Here is a 12,395-nt window from a genome sequence, read left to right as displayed (position 1 = left end):
GGGTTCCCATGGGCACAGGCTGAGGGTCACACGGAGCCCAGGAGCACATTGCTGCCTGCGGGGAGCCCAGGGCTGAGGCACACAGGCCGGGAGGAGAGCCCAGCAATAAGGGAGGCTGCAGACAGGGTGGCTTCATGGTGGGCAGCTTCTGACAGGAGCAAGAAGCTCTGTACAGATGGCAGCAAAGCACAGGAGGGCCGCCTGGGGCATGGAGAATCCAGAGTCCTCAGGCAGGAGGGGAAGGAGCTGGTACAGCTCCCAGAGCTGTGCAGAAGGACTGGAGCATGAACCGCGCTGGGCAGAGGGCCTGACTGGTGTTTCCTGGTTACCTCCCCTGGCCTGGGCTCTCACCTCCATCCAGAGCACTCATAGCACAGCAAGACGTCAGTCCTTCCACCACGTGGACATGCTCCTGTGAACCCCAGCACCGTGTGTTCTTGTGCATGACCTGCTTGACTCCTGGAGAGGGGCGTTCTGCGAGCAGCTGATCTCGGGGAGGTCCACACTCCCATAGGGTTCTGATTTTTCCTCTTGCTTCACTGTCAACTGAGGGGAGAGGGTGCTGAGATCCAGCTTCAAACAGGGATTTGTTTGGTTCTGCATTTAGTCCTTACATCCACAGGCAGTGAAATGCAAACCTTTTGAGAGGAGGCAGCCTAACCAGCCACCAACACCTGGACTCCAGCCTGGTGCCTAAACCGCCCGGCAATGGCCTCTTCCCTCCACCACCAGGACTCCCTCTCCATGCTCTCCAGTTCCACAGGAGTGAACTCAAAACTGTGCTGGCCTTGTGACGGACGGGACCGGGCCTCCACCATGCTTCCACAAGGCAGGCCTGGCCGAAGTCCTCACCAGGGCTGCAAAACCCCGGTCACCATGGAGATCCACTCAGACAAAATTAGCTGTCCACCTTGTAGTAAAACACACACACAATTCCCGTCTTGTCCACATTCAGCGCACAGTCCAGGGGCTCAGGCACTTTCACACTGGGTGCAGCCGTCACCACCTCCACCTCCAGAACGTCCTCATCTCCCCTCACAGCAACCTGTCCACCAAATGTGGACTCCCTCCCTGTCTGTCTCTGTGGGGCTTGCTAATGAACCCAGGTTCAGCCCAGGGCAGAGAGCAGAGAACAGGGAGCTCTGCTCACAGACCAGCTTGTCCCTCCTGGGTGGGGGCTACGACATAGGATGGGAGAAACGAGGGGCAGGGATGGGCTAATAAAGGGATGAGGCCAAGGTCTCCCAGGACCTCCGGGCCATCTCCTCTTGTTCCTTCCTGGTTGGGTGTTTCTGGTTGTGGTGGCTGGTGGGCATCTTTAACCATAAAGCTGGCGGTGGTAAGGAGCCCAGGCAAGTGTGGGTCAGGTTAACCTGCAGCCTAGCTTGGCACAGAGCATTTCTCAAGTGGTCAACAAACATACAACATGCAGAGCTGGGGGGACTCAGACCCAAAGGTTAAGGCAGTAAAGGTGACAGACACAATGTGAAGGCAGAGATGCCAAGGCTTCCTGTCCCACTCCGGCCACTTTTCTGACCTGGCAGGTTCTAGTAGAGAGTCCGTGCCTTCAGCAGAAGTGGATTTTAGGTCCCCAAAATGTAGCCTCAGCTACCACCATCGTGACCCATATGTCAGAGCCATCTACAGCAACGCTGGGGGTGGGGTCAGACTGGGCGGGCCAGCCATGAGACCTCCCGCTGGCACTCAAGTCAATGAACAACAAGGAGACAGGACTTCCTCGGGAACAGTTCCCTGATGGGGACCTCATTTGAGTGGACTCAGGCAACACTTGGACTTTGTGACTGGCTTATTTGGCTGACCATAGCGTCCTGTGGTCCGTCTGTATTGTAGCGTGTTGTTCACCTCCAAGGCTGCACCTGGCCTCCAGCCCCGGTGCCTACACTGCCTGGCGATGGCCTCATGCTAACTGATCCCAAAGACAGAGGGGGCAGGACGTGGCTGAGAGGGCCTGCAGCTTTACCACTCACACGCTCCTCCTGGGGGGCGGGGGCGATGGAGGACGGCCCTGCACCCACAAGCTGGGCAGTGTCGGGCAGGGTGCTCGTCCTGCACCCGCAAGCTGGGCAGTGTCGGGCAGGGTGCTCGTCCTGCACCCGCAAGCTGGGCAGTGTCGGGCAGGGTGCTCGTCCTGCACCCGCAAGCTGGGCAGTGTCGGGCAGGGTGCTCGTCCTGCACCCACAAGCTGGGCAGTGTCGGGCAGGGTGCTCGCCCTGCACAGGGGTGTCTTCCGCTGGTTCATGAGCACATTCTCCCACTTCACAACCAGGTCGCACTGCTGTGATCCTCACCTAGAGGCCAGCTGCCCTCCATGTCCTTCCTGTGGCGCTGCCTGGGCCAGGAGCCCTCCCACACGTGTGTCAGAGCCTCATTCCCTCATAAGGAGGGAGACCTGCCACTGTGTGGATGGGCCACTTTGCTCTTCCAACAGGGATGACTGGTCGCCGGCTCAGAGCTCCTGCCACTGCTCACTGCCAGGTGGCTTCTGGCCACATCCTTCCGAACCGTTGCATGTGTAGCTGGGAAACGCCAGTGCACTATTGGAGAGCCCTGCCCAAGGGCGTGTGAGTGACCCAGGGCTGCTGACCCACTTCAGGGACTCAGGTGAGATAGCCACAGACTGGGGACTCCATAGAGATACAACTGTTCTCTCCCAGGTCCTAGTCTGGAAGTCCGCAGGTAGGCAGAGCCATTCTTCCTCCCAGTCCCCTGGGGGAGATGGGCTCCTCCCAGGTACCCCTTGACTTGTGGCCACATCCCTCCTCTGGGCCTGACTCTTCTGCCTCTTATGAGGACACCGTCAAAGGACATAGCCCCCCAATCCAGAATGACTCATCCTTCACTTAATCACGTTGGCAAATACACTTTTTCTTTTCACACAAGGCCCCATTCACAGGTTCTGGGGGTGAGGACACAGACAGGTCCCTGTCCCTCAAGGAGAGTATATGAAGGAGGGGCCTGAGCTCCAGAGCTGGACCCCAAACCCAGCAGCACCTAAGGCGCCCCGCCCTTTCTCAAAGGGGAGGAATGAGCCGGGCCCCAGCGGTCAGGTCAGGCTACTCGAGAGGACTGGGGAGGTGGTGTCTGGGGGACTACACTCAGGAATGCCTTGGCCAGGCCAGCAGGGGAGGTGAGCCACTGGCTGCACTTTCTCCTATTTACTGAGCCAGGTGGGTTGTGCAAGAGCAGACCTCGGATCAAAGTCCAGCAAGTCTTCCTGCAGACCATGGGCTGAGATGCTCAGACTCCGACCCAGGAGGAGGTACCCAGCAGCCAGGGCAGGAAGGGACTCCAGATCCATGGAGCCATCTCTGGTCACAGATTGAGGTCCAGGAATACAGGGCCTGTGAGACCCCGGCTCCTCCTGCAGACACAGAGTCTGGAAGGGACCCTCTCCCCTAGGACTGCTCCTGGATCCTGAGGCCAGACCCACAACAAGGACCCTGTTATGGTCATCCTGGAACAGTCCCAGAACTGCTGGGCCCCTGAGGCCTCTGGCAGGGGAATGGACAGGCAAAGGGTCAGCTGTGTCCTGCCTTGGGGTCTGGGGTGTGAGTGGCAGATGGGTCTGCAGAGTGCAGGCAGAGAGGATGTTCTGGGGGCTCACGGGGAGGCTGGAGAATTGACGGGCAGGCTGGAGACCAGGTGGGAGATGGCAGGCCAAAGCCCATACCCAAAGTGCTCAGAGGCCCCTACAGGGCAGGCCACGGGGGCTTGAGGTAGGTGACTAACTAAAAGACTCGCCCACTTGACCTCTGGTCATGTCCCATGGTCATCACTGGGCCCCGGCTGCCCCTCGGGCCTTCGGGATAGAAGCCACAGCCTGGCATATAGAGGACAGTGCCGAGGGACAAAGGAAACAGAGGCAGCAGCTGGACACCGACTGTCTCCATGTCAGGCCAGACAGAGCAGGTGGGGCCTCAGGGGTGGGGCTTTGTGCTGCTGGCCTGGGGACTGCCACAAATCATCCATCAAAATGAATGTCTCTCATCTGAATTCTAATTAGAAAGGGGACCAGGGGGCCTTCTCTGGGACTGCCATGAGCTTCAAGCTGTCCAGCCAGGGTCACAAAGCCCCATGGGGCCAGGCACAGAAATAGGCTGTCCCCCAGGGAACTGAGTGTGCAGGTCTCGATGGTCTTTCTGAGGACCCCCTTGAATTGCGCCACCTGCAATGGGAAGAGCCACAAACTGCCGCCATCTGCAGGCCGAGCACGACCTCCTGGGACACTGGAGGGTGTTCCCTGCAGCGCGATGGGGGGCTTTCCCTGGGGAGCTCAGTGCAGAGACAGCCCCGCTAGGCCGGATAGGCAAGCATTTCCTTTGCCACCAGCTGGCCTTGATGTGTGAGTTCAGACTCTCTCACTGGGAGGTGGGTGCACGTCACCCCAGCAACCCAGACAGACACCCTCCAATGCTCACCGGGACTCCCAGCTGGATTGCACACGCTTGCCACTCTATCTTGGTTTTCATTTGTTCAGAATGTGTGCAGAGAGGAGGGTGCTGGCGCTTGGGCCTCAGCCCCCTCAGTACCTGGGAGGAGCAGGAGGCAGCTGGTGATACCTGGAAGGCGAGCAGAGACTACGGAGCAGGCCCCTGCAGCTGCGGCAGGGATCTGGAACCTCATTGCAAAGGAACATCTAACTAATCAATAGGCAGAAATACGGAATCAAGTCAGATCACCTGCTTGGCCACCAGCAATCACTGGGTGAGCGGGCAAGTGCGAGGGAGAAGTCCTGGGCCACTCTTAGCTCTCTTCCCTGTAGGGAGAGGGGCAGGTGGAGGACACCCTGCAGAGGCAGGAGGGAAAAAGCACAAGAGCTGGGCGGAGAGGCAGCTGGAGATGCCACCTGGAAGTTAATGGCATTTATTAGTAACTGTCCTAACACTGGTGGCAGCTCACATTCTGAGGACAGCTGCTCTTGTACTTCCAATTTATCCTGAGTGTGCGTCCACATCGCAAGAGCCATTCCTAGTCACGTTTCAGAGACAAAGAAATGAAACTTACAGAGTCCTGGAACCACAGAAGGCATCCCTGAATGCAGTGGCTTCTGAGTCCACATTCTGCATCCACCACTCAACCACTACAGAAAAAGACCCTTGGAAAAAAAGTTGTGACTGTACTGAACACGTGCAGACTGTCCCGATCCCCTCCCTACACCAGGCAGTTTACCAGCTATGACGGGGCCCTCACCCTGTGTTAGGTGTGGAGGGTAATCTAGAGTGACTTACAGTACCGGCAAGGACGTGTGCAGGGTGTATGCTAATACTACACAGTTTTATCTAAAGAACGGATTTCAGTATTCTCAGGGGTCCTGGAACCGATCACGCATGAATACAGTCAGTCAGTTGCATAAGGCAAGTCTCATTTTCTCCATAAAAGACCTGATTTTGAAGTTCAGTCAACTTGAACAGCCTAGCCCTGGAGAGCCACATGAAACCAGCAACAGGCGTCTAACCCCGCAATACCCATCTAGAAATGCTGTTTTCTCCCCATTGTCTTTCCAGGGGAGACTTTGGCTCAGACTCAAGGCGTCCACTCCTCCCTCTTGAGGTCATCATGGTTTTCAGAGCACCTGCTGGGGGCCGGTCTGTACAGCTTGCAGCCCAGCATGGTCAGAGCTGAGTTCCAGAAGGGTCCTGTCCTTTCCTTCCAAATGGCAGCTGGTCATCCCTGTGGCAATATTAAAAGCCCCATCTTTGCCTTTACCTGGCAATGCCCCTCCACAGATGTCTGGCCTCTGACTTGGCTGTCCCTGCACCAAGTGGTATAGTTGCGGTTTTTAGGGTGTTCTCACATCTGCCAGGTCCAGCCCTCCAGACACTTCTTTCCAGCTGTTGGTACAGAGGTGTTTTGCCATGAGAACTTTGCCTGGAACGTGCCCGCTGCCAGGACTCAGCAAGCTGGGTCTTCACTGAGCTCACCTTGAACTCTAGATCAATGCAGAAGAGCCAGGTCAGCACAAGGCTGGGTCCCACTGCCCACGAGCAGGAGTGCCTTTCCATTTGCTGGGCACCTTCCTGCATCTGTTGGGTGCATTAAGGAGGCCCCACAAGACTCATGCAGTGTTCTCCCAACAGCAGCCTCTGACATCTTTAGGGCTGTCTTCTAAGCAATCGAAGCCAAATTGGTGAGTTCTGATGCTGGTGCCTAAAAGAAGATCTCCGTGGAGTGCTGATCCAGGAGGTCCAGCTGGACTTGGAGCTCCTCCTCCTCCTCCAAATGGTCCTGAAATCACCTTCTAGGGATCATGCACAGCTCCACCAGCACCCACAGGAGGACCCCCACCTTCGCCTATGTGTGGGGGGGACCCCATGCCACAGCCAGCATCCAGTGAGGGCTATTATGAGATGGCAGCTCCGGCTACGCTCACCCCACATCAGAGGTGGTAAAGGTGGGAAGTGCACACCTAGAGATTCACAAAGCACAAAGCACAGGACCTCGAGACCAAAGGCCCTCAGAGGTATCATCAGAGATTCAGGCGGGGCGGCCATGCCCCTCTGAGGCCAACTGAGGCCGGAGGATCACAAGTTCCAGGAGCCTGGACAATTTAGCAAAACAAAATATCAAAAGGGCAGGGGTGTAGCTTAGTGGCAGAGCAGCCCCGGTGAAGAATTTTCATCAGCAAAGTTCACCAGGAAAACAGAGAATCATACGGATATGGTCTCCACAGTTGCAGAAAAGTTTTTAATACAATCCAACATTCATTCATGATTAAAAGAAAAAAAAACCCTAGCAAGACCAATAGAGGAAGGAGAAAGGGGGGGAAAGGGGATAGCAGAGGGTGAAAAGGAGTAAATCAAGTTTCAGCATACATTGTCAAATGAACCCAACTATTAGGCATAACTATAATGCATTAATAAAGGGGGGACCCCTGGCAAAGCAGGAATGGAAGGGAGCTGCCTCAGCCCAGTGCCGGTGAGCCTGTCCCCGAGGGGGGGGCTGCCTGGAGCCTCTACTCAGTGCTGGGTGCTGTGGAAAGGGGGAAGAGAAAGCGGAGGGAAGCAGGTGTCGACTGCGTGCTGTGCCCGAGCACATGGAAATCCAAGTCTAACCCCAGGGCCAGGGACTGTGCCTGTTGGAGATGGGAAATAATATGTAATAGGGTTAAAGTGGGGTCACCAGGGTGGTCCTAATCCATAGGACTGGGGTCATCCAAGAGGAGATCAGGACACAGAGGACCACATGAGGACACAGGGAGAAGACGCTGCCTGCCAGCATGCTACACCTTGATCCTGGACTTCTGCCCCAAGACCCAGGACAGTGAGCTTCTGTTGTTGAAGCCACCAGGATCTGATGCTTTGTGGCAGCAGGCCTGAGAACACTACTAACGTGCTTATGGCAAAGTCAATATATACGGATAGAGTTTCAGTTTGGGGAGATGAGAACACTCTGGCGGAGTTTCTGGGGATGCAGAGCAGGGCGAGTGTGCCTAGTGCCCCTGCACTGTGCACTGAGACGGGGGTGGGGGTGGGGGGGTGGGGGACAGCGTCAGGGCATCTGGCTTCCTCCGCATACACATAGGGCTCAGTAAACTGCGAAGTGGACCTGGCAAAGTGGTGCAGCGAATTTCGAGGGTTGTGCTCTGCCACTGACACAGGAGCACAATGTCCACCACTCTGCCAGATCCCTGTGGTGTCCTCAGGGGCAATGACCATCATCTCCCGTCTTCCTGGTCATGGCTCCTCCTGGTTTTCTGCCTCTCTGGGTTTCTTAGAAAGCTGGCACTCCAGGGTTGGTGTAACACCAGCCTGGCTCCTGGGAACCAACGGGTTAGGCAGGGGGCTGGGATTGTGGCTCAGCGGTAGAGCACTCGCCTCTCACGTGAGAGGCACTGGGTTCGATCCTCAGCACCACATAAAAATAAATAAAATAAAGGTATTGTGTCCATCTACAACTAAAAAAATTAAAAGGAAAAAAAAGAGAGAACTCCACATTGCCTTGGACATGATCAATTCATCAAGATTTTCAAATTGATTGGCATGAGCTCACGTGAAGGCTTGTCTTCTAACTTTCAAAATGTCTTTAGTGGGTTAGGGGTATAGCTCAAAGGTAGTATGATTGCTTAGCATGCATGAAACCCTGGGTTTGATCCCACGAATTTCACACACACAAAGTCTTTAGTATCCTATCCGTCATTTCCTCTCCTCTTCTATATAGTTGTTGGCTTTGTCTTTTTTATTTACTTGTTTTCTTTCCTTTTTTGTACTGAGGATTGAAGTGAAGCATGCTTTACCACTGAGCCACAACCCCTGTCCTTTTCATTTTTTATTTTCAGAAAGGGTCTCTTTAAGTTGCTTAGCGCCTTGCTGAGTGGCTGAGGTTGGCCTCAAGCTTGCAATTCTCCTGCCTCAGCCTCTTGAGTCTCTATGTGAGATAGAAAAGTCTGGTAGTTCAATTCAAAATCTACTATTCAGCCTTAATTGGCCCTTCCCTTTTGCCCACCTAATTCTAAATTTAGCCCATCTGGAGCGTCTCCAATCAGAGTGAAGGGCAGCGCAGCATTGGGTTAGAGATATAAGCAGGCAGACTGCTCGCCCAGGCCCACCTGCCAGCCAGGTTCTTAGCAGCCCTTCCGCCGGAAGTAAAGGTCTGCCTTGCCCCCCACTTTCCAGCAGCGTCTGACTTCTGGCCGCACCTGGGTATCTCTGACAGCTGGGACTACAGGTCTGCACCACTGTGCCCTGCAACTTGTAGAATTCTATTTTGACGTTATTAATTCTTTTCTGATGGGGTGCGTTTTGTCGATCCACCCTAATTGGCTTCTCATCTCTTTCATCTTATGACTCAAGGCTTTATTCTGCCCCCCAAACCTGGGACTTCGTTGGGGGCTTGTTTTCTAAGCAGTTTGCAATCCAAGTACTCATCTCCCCCTACAACGAATCACCTCAGTCACTGTCCACCTTCTTCTGCGCGGCTGCCTTCCTCCCTACGCTGCTGCGGGCTTCCAGGGTCAAGGTGTGCTCCCTGCACCGGGGCGGCCAGGTGGTGGCAGAGTTGCTCTCCTGCGGGGGCGGCCAGCGCAGCAGCTGGCTAGAAGGAGGGGGTGGGGTTCTCGGCACACTTCTCGAATGAGCACGAGTGTATAAACAACTTGTTTGTCATGCAGTGGATCAGGTCAGTGGGGATGGGAGAAACCCTGCGGAGTGGAAGGTGGTGAGCCCCGGGGAACCTAAGACCCATTCCACTGTCCCCAAGGCTGTGCTGTCCCACGGGCTCCCCTCTAGAGTGCACAAATGCAGCACTGTGGGTACGATGTAGCCAGAGTGAACACAGAGGCGTCTGTCTAACAAGGCTGACCTCCTCTCCAGGAAAGCATTCTCTGGAGGAATTTTTAAACCGGTTTTATTTTTAAATTTATTTGCAATGCTTTTTTATTGGTGCGTTATAATTATACATAATAGTGGGATTCGTTTTACCTACTAGTACATGCGCACTGCCCCTTTCCCTGCCCTCCCCCGCCTCCTGTTTTCCTGAGATATGCCCACTCCATCCCCTTTCCCCCTTTTTCGGAAGAATGTTACGAAAAATGCCGCCTTACAGCCACAGAGGCGCAGAGTTCCAAGTCTAATCTACGTTGTTCACATTCTACCCAACAGGTCTGAAGTCCACGAAGCACCCGCCAAGGCTGATGCAGCGTCGCCCAGCGCAGCCTCTGCAGACTGAGCCAGAGGTCCCCAGGGGCGTGCCAGAGATGCCGTCGCGCAAGCACCCGAGCGGGCTGGCGCGCAAGCACGTGCAACAGGGAACATAGGTGGCGCGAAGTTCTGAGTCCCATCGCCTTTGGTTTTGCTAGGATTTGCTCACTTGCGAGTCAGCCTCCTCCCTTTTTTAGTGACGCAGTGTTCGCAGCAGCTCCGAGGCCCTGGAGACTTGGCCAGCAGGAGCTGCTGCAGCGGGAGCCATGGGACCACCGTGGGCGCTCTGGACGACCTAGCACTTGTTGGCTTCCCGCTTCTCACCACGGAGAACGCAGAGTCCCAATCAGGAACAGTGTTTTTGTTATATATATATATATATATATATATATATATATATATATATATATATATATATATATATATATATATATATATATTTAAGTCTGCCCAGAGACTAAAAATAAGGGAAAGGCAAGAAAGTGTAAGGAGACAGCTGGCGTGGAGCAGCCGCTGCATGTCAGAGGGGACTCCTAGACAGAAGCACATCAGCTTCCCAACCATGCCACAATTGAGGCAGGGGTCCCAAGGAAGCCAGAGCAGGAAGCAGGGTGCAGCAAGGTGTCCAGGACCTTGGCTACTTCCGTGGAAGACAGAGCTGGGAAGATCGTGCCTGGAGAGAAGCTGCAGAAACAGGTCCATTGGGAAGAAGGCCACTCCGTGGGCTGCGTGTCTGGCCCACGGTAAGGCTGGGTGTGAGAACTAGGCCAGGACCTTCAGGGTTTGAGGAACCCAGGTGGAAGGAGATATCCAAGAGTATCCAGGGCCCAGCTGGTGCCTTCCTGCTGAGTTACCTCCCACACACAGGGCCAGCCACCCTCATCTTCAGTCTGAGTGATCTGATCTGCAGTGGCTTCTGGAGCAGCAAGCTGACCGTGGTCAGAGCCATGGTTGATTTGGGCTGATTTTGATTCACGGGGTGTGTTTCCAAGCCTTCCCTATCAGAGGGAGAAGTGATGAGGGAATAAGGAGCTTGCTCCATGCCCCCTGGATTTGGAGCCCCTGGCCCAGGCCAGAGGAACGGACAGCAGGCAGTGGCTGGGGCTGGCCAGGGTGCCAGCATTGGCATGATCTTGAGGCAGGAGGGCACAGCCTTAACACAGGTGGGAGACTGATGGATGCCGGGAAGACATGGTTGGGCAGGGCACCATTCTCCATGCCACCTAGCCCGACCTCACAGCTGGGCAAGGACACACGGGCCAGCTCCACCTGGAGGAGACCTAAGCACACTGATTGAAGCACAATGCCAGGCTTTGTTACACAGGACATTTGTTCTCAGACTGTGTTGTTCTCAGGGCCTCCAACATCTCTGAATTAGTTAGCACCTCAGAAAGGAAGAGCTGGTGCTTTCCTGAGCTCTGTGACAGGAATTCTGGGTTCCAGCAGATGCTCTTGTGTGCACAGACTCCCTAATGTGACTATCAGCAGCCAACAGCTGCATACTAGGTGTCTGGTACCTCTTTGGGCACACCTGTAACACTCCACTGGGGGCTCCAAGCAAGAGCAGAGCTCTGATTTACCCTTATCCTGCAGAATCCATCTCTCCTGCAGATTCACTCCCCACTCACTGCCCACAAGAGCATGGGTGAGTTGCTGCCCCCAGCCTCAGTTTCTCACTTGTGGCATATAGCTGTTGGCTCTCCTGAAGAGCCCAGGGGGTTGGACAGTCCCCACTTCAGAGCCCAGCAGGTGAGCATCACCAATGCTGGATGTATGCTTGGGGTGCCCTTGTGGGGCCCACGTTCAGCCCACACTCATCTAATGGTACCTGATCCTGCCAGCCTCCACGGCAGCCACCCTTGGTGCTGTGGAAAGACACGTTCCAGGGATATGTAACAGCAGTAGCGTGGTGGCAGGCCAGGGCTGGGTCTTCATAGAAGAACAGGAACTTTCCAGGCAGAAGAGCATCAGGGCATGTTCATCAGTTCAGTAGTTCCTAGGAAGGGACCAGAACCTCACACCATGGACAGCGGTCAGCTCAGCGTGGATCAGAAACCTCAACATAGGACCTCAGCTACAAAACACTTGGAAGAAAATACAGGAGCAAACTTTGTGACCTTGAGTTTCTTGGATATGACACCCCAAAGCAAAGCAAAAAAAAAAAAAGAAAAACAGGTAAACCAGACTTCATCTATATTAAAACGTTTCACCAGGTGCCAAGACTACACCTGTGATCCTAGGGACTTGGGAGGCTGGGGTGGGAGGAAGGCAAGTCCAAGGCCAGCCTTGGCAACTTAGTAAGACCCTGTCTCAAAATAAAATAAGAAAAAGGGCTGGGATGTGGCTCAGTGTTGGAGCACCCTGGGTTCAATCCTCAGGATTGCCCAAATAAAATAAAATAAATAAATAAAAATAAAAAATAAAGGGAGGTTATAGAAAGAACTGATAGAACTCAACAATGATAAGACAAACAACCCAGTTAAAAGTGGCAAGGGATAGCTGGGCACAGTGCCACATGATTGTGACCCCAGCGACTCCAAAGGCTAAGGCAGGAGGATTGTGAGTTCAAAGACAGCCTCAGCAATTTAGGGAGGCCCTAAGCAACTTAAGGAGACCCCGTCTCAAAATAAAACATAAAACGGGCTGGAGATGTGGCTCAGTAGTTAATGCCCCTGGGGTTCAATCCCCAGTCCAAAAACAAAAACAAAAAGGCAAAGGATATGAACAGGTATCTCTCCA

The sequence above is a fragment of the Marmota flaviventris genome, chromosome 9, assembly GCF_047511675.1.
Source record: "Marmota flaviventris isolate mMarFla1 chromosome 9, mMarFla1.hap1, whole genome shotgun sequence".
Taxonomy (NCBI): Eukaryota; Metazoa; Chordata; class Mammalia; order Rodentia; family Sciuridae; genus Marmota; species Marmota flaviventris.
The sequence above is the reverse complement of the archived record's forward strand: the minus strand, read 5'-3'. Positions refer to the sequence as shown.